This window comes from Anticarsia gemmatalis, chromosome Z, assembly GCF_050436995.1.
Source record: "Anticarsia gemmatalis isolate Benzon Research Colony breed Stoneville strain chromosome Z, ilAntGemm2 primary, whole genome shotgun sequence".
Taxonomy (NCBI): Eukaryota; Metazoa; Arthropoda; class Insecta; order Lepidoptera; family Erebidae; genus Anticarsia; species Anticarsia gemmatalis.
In genome coordinates this window covers 4217828-4233029 of record NC_134776.1, presented here as the reverse complement: position 1 = coordinate 4233029, position 15202 = coordinate 4217828, and the positions used below count along the sequence as shown (strand labels likewise).

At 36.3% G+C, this 15202-nt stretch overlaps 1 protein-coding gene across 2 annotated transcripts in view; it reads left to right on the top strand.

The window, feature by feature from the left end:
- Positions 1-15202, top strand: part of LOC142986225 (protein bric-a-brac 1-like) — a 267874-nt gene that overhangs the window by 233741 nt on the left and 18931 nt on the right. The window lies entirely within an intron of this gene.

The window sequence follows — 15202 nt, the reverse complement described above, 5'->3', positions numbered from 1 at the left end:
GACGCCGGCGCCTCGCGTTTATGTGCGCTAATAATACATTTTGTCCAACATATTGTTCGTACTGTAGACATTAACACAAAGGTTACAGAAAGTTTATAATTAACGGTGAAATTACCAACTATATGCCGTTTTTTTCATAAGTATAGTAAATGTATAATGTCTCGCGTTAACCTCATATGGATATGTTAACGACCAAAGAACACCACTTGCTGCGATCCTCAATGACCGCTGCGTCGCGTGTGGTGGGTTCAAAACCCACTGAGACAAATATTTTGTGCGATGAGGATGGGTATCTGTTTTGGGTTAGGATAGATGTTTAATTTTTGGTTGTCTAGTTACTATACCGGATACGGACAACTGGACAAGCTCTACTTAGTTTGGAATCAGATGACCATCCGTGGAAGGTGTGGAGCTTACAGGTTACAAGTACCCACGCACTAATTATTGGTTACTGAGATTATAAGTAACAAAATGGTTTAAGTCCCGTCATCTCCCGCTACGCAAGCAAGTCATAGCGTAATCACTGCACCCCGTCGATACTCAAGTATCATATAATGCAATTGTACTAAAAAGAGAGACGCTAATCAACCAAGATTTGCACGATTAGTCTAATAAACCCGTTTTAGTTGTGACTCATGAATGAAATGCAAATTAAATTTTCATATACATCTATGTTTAAATGTTAAGATAGACCGATGTAATTTAGTTACAGTAGTCTATTAGTCTCATTGTTGCGTTCATCTAGTAGATAATCAGCTATTTAATACGATTATTATTGGCTAATTAGGTAAATGTAAACCACTTACTGCCATTTGGCCGATAAGACGGTCTCGAGTTATAAATAGTATACACTTTTGGTTAGCCATAACAGAACGCGGGAGACACTATTTTCGGCATGGTTTTTTGTTAACGGGAATCAAACTCGTTACCCTATATTCTTTAGTTCTTGTTTGAAGTTTTCAGTGTTCCTACATCTGGAACAAAAAATGTGACAAAATATATTGGGAATTAAATATCTTTCATCTTTGTAAAGTACAAGTCAATTTCAATCGCGTTATTCTTTACCTATATTTTATCCAACATTTATAATAGTGAAAACAACTAAATAATATTTTAATAAACTCCGGTTTGTAATTTAACCTAATCCCACAAAGAACTCGAATATATTCACAAAATATCTGACAATCTAAATTTATAATTTTTTACTGCATCACGACAATGTTATTAATGGGGTAGCGGGCAGAAGCTATAGCTAGCACTAAAACAAACAGCGTGAAAACGAATAACTATTATCACACTAAATCAGTGAGGTGGCATTCACCGAGCCGTGTTAAACGTGTGATAATACATCGTAACGTGTGTCATCCCTGAAGGCAGGCGCCAGCGGAGGGGGGCTCCGAATATATAACAATAGGAGATATGAGAGTGAGTTACTAGATCAAAGGCCGCGTGCGCCGCCCGACGCGTTGTTTACACCGACGCCGGCGAACCATCGACTAATCAACCGACTGATTAATTTAATTAAACATTACGAGAAAGTTGTGTTTATTTTACGTTTCCTTGGGCCTACATGTGAGTTCAAAGGAATCATGCGGGAATGTAAACACCGGGCGTATTGTTGCGACGCCGCGAGACGAGACGCATTGTGCTCGACGCCTCCGTCTCTACGACACCTCTTAGTCTGCTTTAATAACTAACTTCACGCTAGCCTAGATTGAAATTCACAGTTTTACTGACAATTCAACTGCGAAAATGTAACTACTAGTAACTAAGTACTAGCTCAAAACTGTCTATAAATAACCTAGTAGTTAAAATGATCGCTTCAGTGCTCTTACTGCGTTAGGCGTAGCGGGTTCAATTCGCGCATGCCTCAAATATTTGTTTGATACATATTTAATATTCGGGTTTGGTTGCATTTTATGACTATGATTTAAGTCATAAGATCCGTTACTTATATTTTATACAAACTTAAGAAGTCTTTCGCTACGTGAGAGATAGACATATCATTAAAAACTCTCTTGAATTCAAAACAGCTGGGAACTACATTTCATATATCCATGAGTAAATATTATAATCGTTCAGCGAGTCTTCGATGTAGTGATCGTGAAGTGATAACTAGCTTAGATTTGTCTAATTTTCAGAGTGTAAACTTCATTGAAGCTTATAGCATGAAGATAAGTGCCACGATCGCGTATTTGCTGGTAAATTCTAAACATATGCGTGTAATAGACGACAGACGACAAATGCTCAGACTATCTCACGTTATATAGAAAATTTTCAGTAGACGCGAAAAGTGTATGTTCAGTTAGTCGAAATAGAGAAAAGTTTGAGACGTTCGAATTTATTTTATGGTTTTCTGGAGGTGAATGAAGTCTTTAAAGATTTGTATTTAAGAGGAAAAGAGACATTGAACGTAAACTATGCAATTCTGACTTACTAGCTTCGTTGACTAAACCTGACTTTTCAATAGCTTTTATAAAGTGGGGTTTAAAATAATTCTCATAAATTGCTATTAAAAGCATGCTAGCAATAAAAAATAACTAAATCACGTGAAAATGAAATCGTGGCTAAATCTAAATAATTATAAGAGCATGTCAAGAATAAAAGTACTTAACATTTAGGCGAACTTTGCTCCCAGTCACTTAACACGTCAGTGGTAATAATATTAATTAATATTAATACAAAAGAAGGTCGAACGTTAAATAAATCGGAATTTAATTCATCGACGGCCATACTCCGCAACTAATGGCACAAATTGAACGATAACACAATTACTAATCGTCTGTTAAGATGCCAGCCCGAGTTTCCGCGCTGTTTATAATTAATTTCCAACATTACTAAGTACATGTGTGTATGTACGTTTGTATGTCTATTGTTTTGTTTTAATAATGTAAGCAAAACTGGCGCACACGGTTTCCTCTTGTTATCACAAAATCATCTTCTATTTTTGTGAGGGAATAACGTGTTATGTTAAATTACAAACTCAATTACACTGCCGTAATGTCTTTGATTGAGGCGCCGCGGAATGGAGTAAGCGCCAACCTTAACATTGAAATTAAAAATGCAAAATTGTTTTCACGAACGTTCAACAACTCGGAACTTAATACGAACTGTCCCTCAAAACGCAATAGAAAGGGGTCGGGGAAAAATAACAGTTGAAAAAAGCAACAGAAAATGCGCAAAAGTTTAAGCGGCAACTAATTAAAAAACAAAAGGAAAGAGGCTCGCTCGACGTGCGGGTAACTAGCTTCCCGAATTTATAAAACCTGCTTTTTTTCGCGCGTTTTCGCTTTCGTCCGGCTAATTAGGGTTAAGGAGAATCGTATGTTTTGAATAATGCTTTCATGGGACTTGTCGCCTAAGGTATAAGCGCCAAAGTGGGGTGGCGGTTAAACATATTTTCAAACGTCTCCGTGTTCAACGCAACGTTGAAAACCTTCGCGTACTTTTTGTTCAAAATTCTACCGCTTTGAGCTGTACATGTGCTTTCTGTTTAGTTTAAAGTGCCGGGTCCGATATCAACATATTTACTGACTGTAATAAGAATAATTTTCGACTGCACGTGTACTCAGCACTGGCGTCCGAAATATGTTTCATTTTACACGGCGAGCGTTACACGTTGACAAATATTGAAAGTTGAAATATCAACATTTGTATCACGCCTAGTTATTTAGACATTCCAGTAGTTATCGGATTTGTAATTAGTGTATTGAAACAGATTTGAATCTTCGCGATAACTAGCATTTCTTCACTGGTTATGTTAATGACTCAGATATCATTTAGATCATTATACTTCTACAAACACGCATACATACATGAAATCATGCTTGTCTCCCAGAGTAGTAGGCAGAGACAAGAGAACGCCACTTGGTTCGATCCTTGCAAACTTCCGTTGCCTCAATCATTATTTTATCTTTCTACCTTACAGAAAATAGTAATAAGAGCGTATGGTTTATTAAATAAACTAAAACTTAAAGTAAACGCTGGTGGGTACTATACATAGACAACAATAATTAATTTACTAATAACAAATAGCGTCAAATAACTAATTCAAAACGTAGAACGGTCATAATATACGTAATACATTATCTACGGAACTTCAGTGGTTTGGCATTCACCATGAATAAGTGAACGCTATGTAATTTAGTACTATCGTACCGGCCCGTAAGAGTCGTTTATAAATTAAAAATAGATGCTCGTCAAAGTTAACGTTAAATAATTTAAGCGCCCTCTAACGGCATGTTGTATTTGCGTTTGACAGGGTTGACGTTTTATATATTTTATTTGTAACTAAATCAGCAGTTATGATATTATTATTCTGTTGTAAATACTGTATTTTTTCGAACTTGTGTAATATTTTTGATTTACTTCATCTTCCATCTTCTGGACAAAATTCTTTGGGCTCGATACCTATAAGAACCTACCGCTGTCAATGTCATTATTAGTAGCCAATACATAAATACAAAATTGCTGAAATCTAATTTAAATCTATATTTATTTTATAGTATACCAAGGCAAGACAAAGTCTACAAAACAAGCACAATATATAATTCTAGTAGCTCAACTTTCTTAATATTTAAAACTTATGCAAGTTTCATAAGGTAATTTATATGGTAACAAAATATAGTTAGCGCGGTGCGCGGCAGCCCTAGACCCACAGGCTGCGGCAGTAGAATGGGGGCAATGCGAGAGGGTGAAAATTAACATGTTTGTCTTGCTTACATTGTCGCCAACACTGTAACAACGTCTAAGTCAAATAAATTTCCTCCCGTTTAACATAAGCACATATACAAATGTTTTAAACAAACAGACTATGTCGGGACTACGCGTTCGGTCTCACTAATTAATGCTAAGAATTAAAAGTTTTTGTACGCCTCCTTTCCTATAATTGTAAGTTTGTTTGTTCTTGCCCTCATGAACTGTTTGATTTGATAATAAATAGGGCCTTTATTTGCATTGCGAATGAGGACTTTCTTAGGAATGTTGTTTTGATGTAAGATTACGCAAAAGTGGATCGAAACAGATCATTTTTTTTGGCAACTAAACCAGATGTTAGTTTCGTACAAATAAGTAACTTACTTAAAGCATAAATAAAACTAATGATCTCCCTTTAAAAGAGTCTGTAACTATGTAAGTACTTTTTAGACACTTATAACAGTAACGGTAAATAAATAAGTAACAACACTACACATTAAAAACACAGTTATTTAAATAGCCAAAACGATCTCATTATAAAATGTCACCAAACGGGAAATTGTCCGCATATAAATGTATATTCCAAGCACCGTATTTAGTCCAACTGTGTGCCGAACAAAACGTCTTATTGTAACAAAATTATTTAATAATACATTATTCTATTCACCAAATAATACCTCTATAACAATATTAATAGCGGAAAATTGTGTATCTCGATCGTAAACAAAGTAATAATTTAACGACAAGGGTTTATAGCACTCAATATGTAGTCTCTTAGTTGTGAATACAGGGTGCGTTATAATCTACGCAATAATAACGTTTAACGCTTATGATGTCTGTTGTTTCTTATTAATTATGTTATTTAAATAAATGTCCTTCGGAATGTTGAAAGCAAAACACGTTTCTATTTATTCTGTAACTACTTATAATTGCACATAACTACTAAATTTTTATCACAGAATAAAATTTTGGTTACCAGATTACAGTTTTAACTAAAATGAAAATAGGTTTCAATTCCCGAATCAAGCATCAATAAATCCAAAAAGTGGACCACAGAATGACACAAAAGCCCACATATCACAATATCAATCAGTGTCAATAGTAGCTTAATAACACAAAACGTAAATATCGTTTCATTGAAAAAAAGAAAATACGGACACAAGAACAATGGGTCGTATGTGTAATAGAGAAGCAAAGTGCCTATCAAGCCTTCAGACGCTGTAAACATATAAAATGAAGGCGCTTATTGTTCTTTCAGTAACAATAAAAGGAGCATTTTTCCACAATCGACTGAGGCCATTTCGAGTGAGAGGAGTGGAAATAATAACCAGTGGATACCGCATCGACGCACGTTTAAACAATCAAACGGGGAACAAAAAGACAGTAATGTGGAAATGGATAATGCAGAAGCGGCTGTGAGCTAGTGCGGTCGCAGTGACGGCGACCTAACTCGCTTGGAAGAGAACCCGCTCTTTACAACACTTATTAGTGTGTTACTAAATTAACTATTAGTATATTCAATAACTTATCGATTACACCTAATGTAAGAAGCGTTAATAATCTACCATATTTAAACAAATTAAAACGTCTTAATTATACAGGACCTCTATCTGTTCTACTTTGAGTATAAAAATGAGCTGTCGAATAAATGAGACTAAAGGTAGCAATAAAACAGGATATGTATATCTCGAGTTTTTCCAGTAACAAGCAAATTTCCTTCGTCCTGTAAAGTGTGTAGCAATAATCTAATTCGACCCTCACATGCACCCTTTGAAATATAAGTAATAAACAAATTAACAAGTCCTTCCATCGAGTAGCTAAGGTCATAATTCAGTATTTTTTACGACAACCGCACCCGCTGCCATCTATCACACTGACCCTACACTACTCGCTATGAAGAGGATGTGTGATTAGTTTTATCCTTCGCCCCTCGCAGCGTTCCCCCGCACCCCTGCCTTGCCCCCTCCCCTTCTCTACGCGCCCTTCTCCCCCCCATTCTTCGCCAACTGTATCTCGTAACAAATGAGTCACCCTGTATTAACGTGGAAGCATAGGCGTTATTATAGCAAATTGGAATCAATTTAAAGGATACTAACTATTCGAACAACTTGTGAAATTACTATAACTATTGTTACAGTACGATATAAATAATTACGTGTTCGAATATTATGGATTGTTACAAACTACTGTCTAAAATGTACATGGTACAGTTCTAAGTTTTATCACTTCTGTTCTTCACAAAAGTTTAAAATCTGGGTTTATTTTCAACCATTTATAAATGTTAACCACAAAAATCCCGCCTGTTACTTGTCATACAGTCTGGTCTCAAAAAATAAAATCTTCAATTATCATCCCCAATACAGGAAGGAAGAACTGCGATTGGTTTTTCATTAACTCAATGAAAAATATCGTAATATAGTTATCATTCAATTTTTCTTAACAGGTGATTGCATTGCGATAGAACGCTGTAGTATAATATTATATAGTAGTGTGTTATGGTTCTGAGCCGATTCGCTCCTCGCTCATCAAGATATTGGAAATTACTGCAACTATGAATAGGAAATAGGCTCTTGAGGTTACGAAGCTTGTCCTGGATTGGTACAAGATGTCGTGGGTGCAATAACGCCTTGATAGAGCGAGCGCCTGATTATTGCGACGCAAGATCAGGATCTACTTGCGAGATGGACGGTTGACCACACTAACCAGCTGCATAGTTGACCAGACTAAGTAGTTTCCGTTATTATTTCCTCACATATGTGTTTCTAGTCCTTAACAAAATATTTGAATGGATTTTAAAAAGCATCCAGTAATTTTCGACGACTTTAAGCTTCTTATAAATGAATAATTTGGTTTCACAATCATCATTTGTAACGTGAAGTAAACAACAGCTGCTTTTACCGCTGTATACGGCCCTATGCTAATGAGTATAAGCTTCTGTCCGCTCCTGTCACTACATAAACTTGTGCTAATCGCATCTAGTGATGATCTGCGATTTGTTCGGCCCGTATTTAGGTAAAGCATTCATAAAACCATTGTTGCACATGAAATGTGTATTACAGGGCGGTTATATAGCCAACATCGAGCGATATAAATAAATATAAACGTGCAATACGATATTAAAAGACGAAATGAAATCGCATAAATCGTGAATCGCAAGGGCCGGCTGACGCGAACTTATTACCGCTCTATACATACGAACGTAGAGAGTAATTGCGCGCTACCGCGGAAGTTTATTATTGCGTTTCGTACGCAAAGTTTCGATTAGAGGGCGCCACTGCCGCGCCGCCGCCGGAATAACATAAATAATGACCGACTAATGTGCTGGATTGCACTCATTTGCTATCTAGGAAGTTGGCCGCAGATGGTGCTCACACGATTTTTGTGTAAATAACACGTAATTATGTTCAATTATGTATCATAGTATTTTCAGTTACCACTAGGGCCTTCGCTTCAATGCCTAGACTTTGAAATGTGTTCTATCAAACCTAGCGTGAGTGACGTTTGCTGGGCGCGTGAATAGCAAATTTTTAAATTTCTTCGTTAAAGTTTAATTTATCTTTACATGTATTATGATAAAAAGCACAACTAAGCTGATTTTATTTGCCGCAAATGTTAATAGTATAATCAAAAGCCTTTGTAAGTGCGGCGGTATTATCACCCGTATGATCATACCTATATGTCGAGGATTTCCACTCTCGTCTCCAAACGTGGAAAATCGACAATCTGTTCGCAACACCGTTGACACGGGATTAACACTCCGGTTTAGAAGTCGTCACAAACAACACCACAAGAATTTCATCTGTCGGAAAAATGGTAACACAATGAAAACGTCAGCGTTACATTGTAGCACAATTGGAAGGTCATTTGTACTTGGATTTTCGTGTAATTCATTTTCTTTTTTGAATACCCAACGCGATTATGAAGTATTGACTCTGCTGCATATTTTAGGGTTTTTCCGAAACTAAGTTTGTACAACTTCGAAGCCGTGTTAAAATGTTGTTAACTCAGGCGATATTTGAACCATTAAAAATTAAACTTAACATATTTTTATGAAAAGACATGTTCGTACTCATGAAGGCTACATTTTGTGGGTCCATCATTTCGTGTGAAAAGGGTGTTCATACATACATGTAAGTACACATGTACATTATACAGTGCCATACTAAGCTCATTAATATTTCAACGAAAAAACTGTTCTGTAAGTTTACTAAGTTTCATAATAAAATATATTGTAACACTGGCGTATTGTTCAGGCGAGGGTTGTTGTTGAGCTGTTATAATAGGGGTATCATTTAGTAGACGCTTAGGTTATTAATAGGGGGAGTTCGGGGGAGGTGCCAGGCGCCGTCCTTATGCAAACTAAATAAAAAATTCATATTTGTAAATAACAAGGTGGAGACAGCGAGCATGTTGCACGATCAATAATTTAGATGTTGACAAAATGTTTTTCAACGTTTTTTAGCCCATTAGCTGATTAGGGAGTTTTAAAACGCGGTGGGTAATAAAAGTAAAGATTGCCACTCCTCGTGTCGCAGTACGATTAGTGATATTTAGACAAGTAGATTAATAAAAAATACGAGAAATACTCTTTGTGAAACTACTCCATCACAGGCCACGCTATATAATCCCACCCAGGCTTGGAATAAAAGAAATAAATACAAATAACCATTAGGCACTGATGCCATGGCTAAAAAGCACGTGCCTGAGATTTCCACTAAATGGATTCATAGGAAAAGGATATGCATATTAAGCCCAAAGTATAACGTAGATACTATTGACGTAAAGGATTAAAGATTAATATTTTCTCTCTATTTTTGTCATCTGAGGTATTAATATTAGTATTCAAACCTGTTTTTATAAAAGACTCGCTAATTAAAGGGTAGCTTAATCCAAAAATGTATTTACTTATAAAAATCTCATCATTCGAATCTGCCGGTAACATATCATGCAATATTCACAAAAACTGTAACATACATTTAGCTTGAAATTTAAATAACATTTTATTTAAGCAATCCTTCATGTTGGGAACACAAACGAAAATATTTACAGTGATATCGGCGAGGGCAATTATACCCGTAGTTTCAATAATTCAAAATACATTTCGCAATTTCGTTCCGTCATTTTAGACGTGCGGTGAACATTTGAAGACTAGGGGAGGCTTTAATTCAGGCTATTAAATAATAAATATCGTTAGACTTGTTGACTGTCTGACCGATTATGACTATGGAACTGCTTCCGAATACAATTCTAGAATCGGACAAAATTGTTTTTGTATTTTGGCTGTTATCGATTTAGGTATTTCTTTTTCTGGATGCCTTGAAATCTTTTCCCGATTTTCATGAACATTTATGCCGTAGTTAAAGTTAGATCTACGTATAAACTAACTTACTATCCCTACGTTTATGGAGTGCTAAGTGAAACTCTCCTAATCTAGACTAACCTAATCTAAGCTTGAAAATGTCGCGCTCTCGCTATAACACCCACACTCCTTCATTATATCATGTTATGTTAATTTAGGATAGAATAGCATGCAAAACATCTGTGTACATTATTAGAATACAAAACGTACCTATACCTACCATCCTACCGGTGTTTTACCATTTTTATAGCAGACATTTCAAATGGTTGCTAAAAACATGATTGTGCTGTTTTTTCAATAATTTACATAATCATTTGCCCCTTTTCTTATGTCATGTAATGTGTATGTTCAACTAATTCGAAAGCATAATTAATAAAGATTTAACCAACGGATAGTTTTTCATATCATTTAAAGTTTTGACGCGGAAATAAAAAGTTTTCTTCGAAGCAAAATTTCATAGCAATCACTGAAGTTCATAAGAATCGATACATTATAAAAGTTAATACGGGTGGTGCACATTATGTTCAGGGTTACATTAGATTATAAGTCAGAGCAATCGAAGGTCAGGACGTCTACCATTAGGTGTACAAGTAAGTGGTATAAAGTATGTGAATATAGCAGTTGCAATTTCTTTTATCTATAACTGCCCTTGGGACGGTAATCGCGGATTGTCATAAATCTAATTGTTTAATGTTTTGCGTAAAGACTAAATGTACAGTAATCAAGAACTATGGTAATGAAAAAATGGTAGCTAAAAATGAATTATTAACAACATCAGAGATAAGCTTTATAGAACAAATTGGTGTCATCATTCGCTTCAAAGAAGCTTCTAATGAACCTATCGTACGGATAATAATCTGCTTTTCCCAAATAAAAACGTAACAACTAAAACTTTCGCGTTAAACGATTATCAATTATATTATTATCTTACATTACTCAATAAAAATTAACTCAAAATTGGCTATAGGCTAAAACACTCGTTAAATATAACACACGCTACGCTATCTCCTTTCTAAGAAGACATATCGTAAAGATCCTTTTCTTAAGGCGTAATCATCAAAATAACACAGCAACGCTCACTGAGGCACAGTTCTATATGAAGCCTATCTGTAACAATACAAAGACTACGCCTATAGCCGGCTATGCACGCCGGCTATAATTTAGTTCACGTGGACTATTATCTAGGCTCTTGGCGTAATGTCTTTAGTCAGGATAGTGCTTCGTAACATCGTCACAGCTGTATCAGGTCAAGGGCATGACCGCCATCATGCTTGTATATTCTATTGTTTCTACACCTTCAGATAAATATCATTTTGTTTAAATGGTTTCATTATTATACCTTAACTGCCTTTGGCGCGGTCGGTAGTGTGTGCGACTGCTCGATGTCTCGAGTTCGATTGCCGGCTTTTGGTCTTTTCTGATTTATATTGGAATATTATCAGTAGTAGTCTGGATTTTGGTGTCGTGTCCTGTTGATAGTAATAAGCTAGCCCTTATTACATAGGACTAAAAATATTAATGGCGCAACATTGGTGTTTTTCACATACCCTCTGCCCTCACCTTCGGGTATGACAGCCAGGATATTATGTAGTATTTATTATGTTCTCGGCGACGACTGCGCACGGGCATTGTTGGTCCGATTTCTTCACGGAACAAACATTTTGTTACAGTTGTTTTGAATCTATCTTGCGAAACAGTATTTTTAAGTGGGTTTCCTTAACCTCGACTTCTACGGATAATGTCACGAAAATGGTGAAATATTCTCATTTGTTTATAAAGAGTTCTACATGACCTTATGCTCTCCAGTCAGTAACTATTTTGATACAAGACTCCTATTATGAATATTCGTGAAGCACTTAATCTTAGCATTCATTAAATACTAATTATGTGACGTCACAGAATTAGAATCAGACTACCCCCAGACGATTGCTGCTGAATATCTTATTACTGTCTAAATATGCCTCAGACGCAACTAACGTGGAATCGAGACGTGCGATCTTTGGACGCGATGGAGTGAGTTCAAGGCCTTGCCTATGTGCTGCTGAATGGTATCTTGTATGCTGGGAACTAAAGGAATCCAGTAAAGGTGAAGTACTTTTGCTAAGCATTAGATTTATTATTTACAAATAAAAATCTAAAGGTAAGCAAAAGTACTTGTAAGTCACGATTTATTTCCCAAATTTAAAAATTGTAGTTCATTAATGTAGGTGTTTAAGCGATCCTGTGTATCACAAGATGTATGGATGTGAATGAGGCAAGGGAAGTTTTTACAGATCGTACCTAGTGGAGTTCTTTGATCTCTGCCTACCCCTATGGGAAAAAGGGCGTAAAAATGTAGACTAAGTTCAAGAATAGTAAATATAGATGTAAAAATCTAATGTTCTAAACTGATTTTTATCGCGTTTCCAATTCAATTAACATCTAGACCTTCGTGAACGCAGTCACTTGACTGTTAGTCATCGTAACAGCTGCTCACGACACGCTATGACGTGGGTGACATGTTACGTTCGCGTCACACTAAAGGCTTGCTTGTAACGTATCGTGGAGATCGATATTGAAACAATGTTCCGATCAGTTAACGATCGTATCGTAAATTTACTTCTGAAGTATTCAGATCGGTTTTGTATGTCATTGATGTTTGCTTTTGTAAATAGTTAACAATTCTTAAATTTGATTTTATTGCGATCCTTGAAAATCATAAATCATGAACACTTAAGCTTACAGCGATCAAGCAGTAATCAAGGTCAGGTTAATTAAAGATTCGGTGCAGATTGCATTACACCAATGAAAGATTGACTCATGAACTCGCTGTATTTTACTGTGTAAGTGCACGCTTCATAAACAATCATCGTAATTGATAACATAGTACAAGTATATGATGTACGTCATTGCAGCGAGACGTTTCGCTCGCTGACCGATTTCTCGGTGCGTTATAGTATTGTCCTTAATCAAATGCAATAACTGCCTATAAAACTTTAACAGATTGTAATTTAGTTGACCGAGTGTACCTAATAATATTATCGGCGAGGCGGTCGCGAGCTCCCTGTGCTGCCGGCCCTCCCGGCCCTCCCGCGCGCCCCTCTCCCTCCCGCGCAACATAAATCTATTTTATCGTACACCGGCAATAAATTTTATTTCGGGATCTTTAATTCTTTGTTATTGAATTGGATTTTAGTGTTTTATTCGGGTAAACAAACAATACATCGGAACGTTTCAACCGGTACTTAGGGCACGTGTGCGTTGCGTAAACACGACTCGCGGCGCGCCCGTCGTCGCCCGTCCTCGCCCGGCTAACTTAATAAAAGATTTTATTTGTAGATTGGACTGCGTTCCGTTATTGCCCGCCGTAAAATGGCCGGCTTTTGTCTGCGTTCACAATTAAAACTTCGATAATGTTTAGTTGTAGCTGTGAGCACAAAGAAATGCCGCTCTTTGCTTAACAATTACACGGTGGACGTAAATAAACTGACTTAAAGCGGCGCGGGCGGCGCGGCGTCGATCCGAGATCTACAGTAGCGATCGATAAAATGTGCAATCGTAAACTTCCTGTACGAGATGGGAAATTGTAAATTAACCGACGAATTGTTCTTTTTCATCTGATCGTTATTATTATTGTGGGGTAATGAAGCCGACTTGTTGAGCGTTCGCTTCAGTCACTGTGTCCGCGAAGATTTAGAACTACGTTTTATTCACGTTTGTTTTATAGTAAAACGTACGTCATGCTGTTGGTTTGTTCATTATGTGGAGCGTTTCTTTTATGGCGGAGGGCATTGATCGATAAATTTGCGATTGCGATTGATATAGACGACTGTTTCGATGAAGTCTACAGTATATAAAGTACATTTTAAATAGAGGTCTATAATGTTTAAGTATAATAATTATACAGTTTTTGTACTCCTTATTAGTACAAAATGCTTCATTTCGGAACATTGTTGCATCGGAGATCCATCACCACGGCTTTTGGCCAAAAAAATGACGCGCCATTTTATAGGTAATGTTCGTAAAAACAATGTCGTTTTCATTAGGGTCATACATTTGTTTATTTTTTAAATAGGATAAACACTTTTCAAAATTTGGCAACAAAAATACAATTTGGAACATAAAATAAGATACTAAGCGAATTTTAGTGATGGTTACTACTAACAGCACGTCACTTATTTACTTATAATGACTGATATAAAATCCTTTAGCATTAAATAAAGTTAAAGATTTTAACTGATATATACGAACAACTTTGCCTTTTATTTTATAAGTCAGGTGTTTGTCAACCCTAGACAAACGTCTGTAATATGTCAAGCGTATGGTGAAATAACTCGCATTGCCAAGTAATAATGGTGCATTACACACTTTGATTTAAAATAATACAACCAAAGTCGTTCAAGTAAAACTGCATAAAACAAAGAATGCGTAATGGTAGTATATTCAAGATATTATTTGGAAACCATTTTCTTCGGAAATTTACAAACAATACGCCCTATATGCCCTATAACTTTGTTATTTTATATGCCCAACATGTACTCAAAAAATAACTCATTCGTATTACCCAACCGCAGAGAAAAGGTTACCTATGCTTGTTGGCCTAAATCAATGTACCACGCGGGCAAAGCTGTGGGCGGAAAGCTAGTTATTCGCAACTCTCAGTACCTATTACCCACCTTTTAATATGCCAGAAATCTTGTCAAGAGACGCAGACCAAACTTTATTTGAAATGGAAAATTAGTCAGTTGAAATCTCGAAGCATTAGAATCGCTCTATCACCATTGTCCCGTCCAATTAGAGAGGCGAAACTTCTCAAATGAAATTCAGTTTGTATCAGGGCACAAGTGAACTGTTTCAACTTGTGCTGTATCATGATGGAAACTAACTGTGTGGGTGCAAGCTATAAGACGCTTGAAACAGGTGGTCGCTACGACTAATTGGTCATATGCAAGTTCCGTTAAGTTATAATGTAGTAACGTTGGAATATGCGACTCCTACTTGTCAAAGTTGACAACTACTAAATGGCGTAGTGACCTGTTTGATAGGTGCGAAGTAAATTCAATTGGTTTGTGATAGGATGCTGGAACTTGGGAAAGTAGTTTATTTACTCTTTCATTGGTAAATAGATGTAGTGATGTAACTGTTTGATAGACTAAACGTGATTAGTTG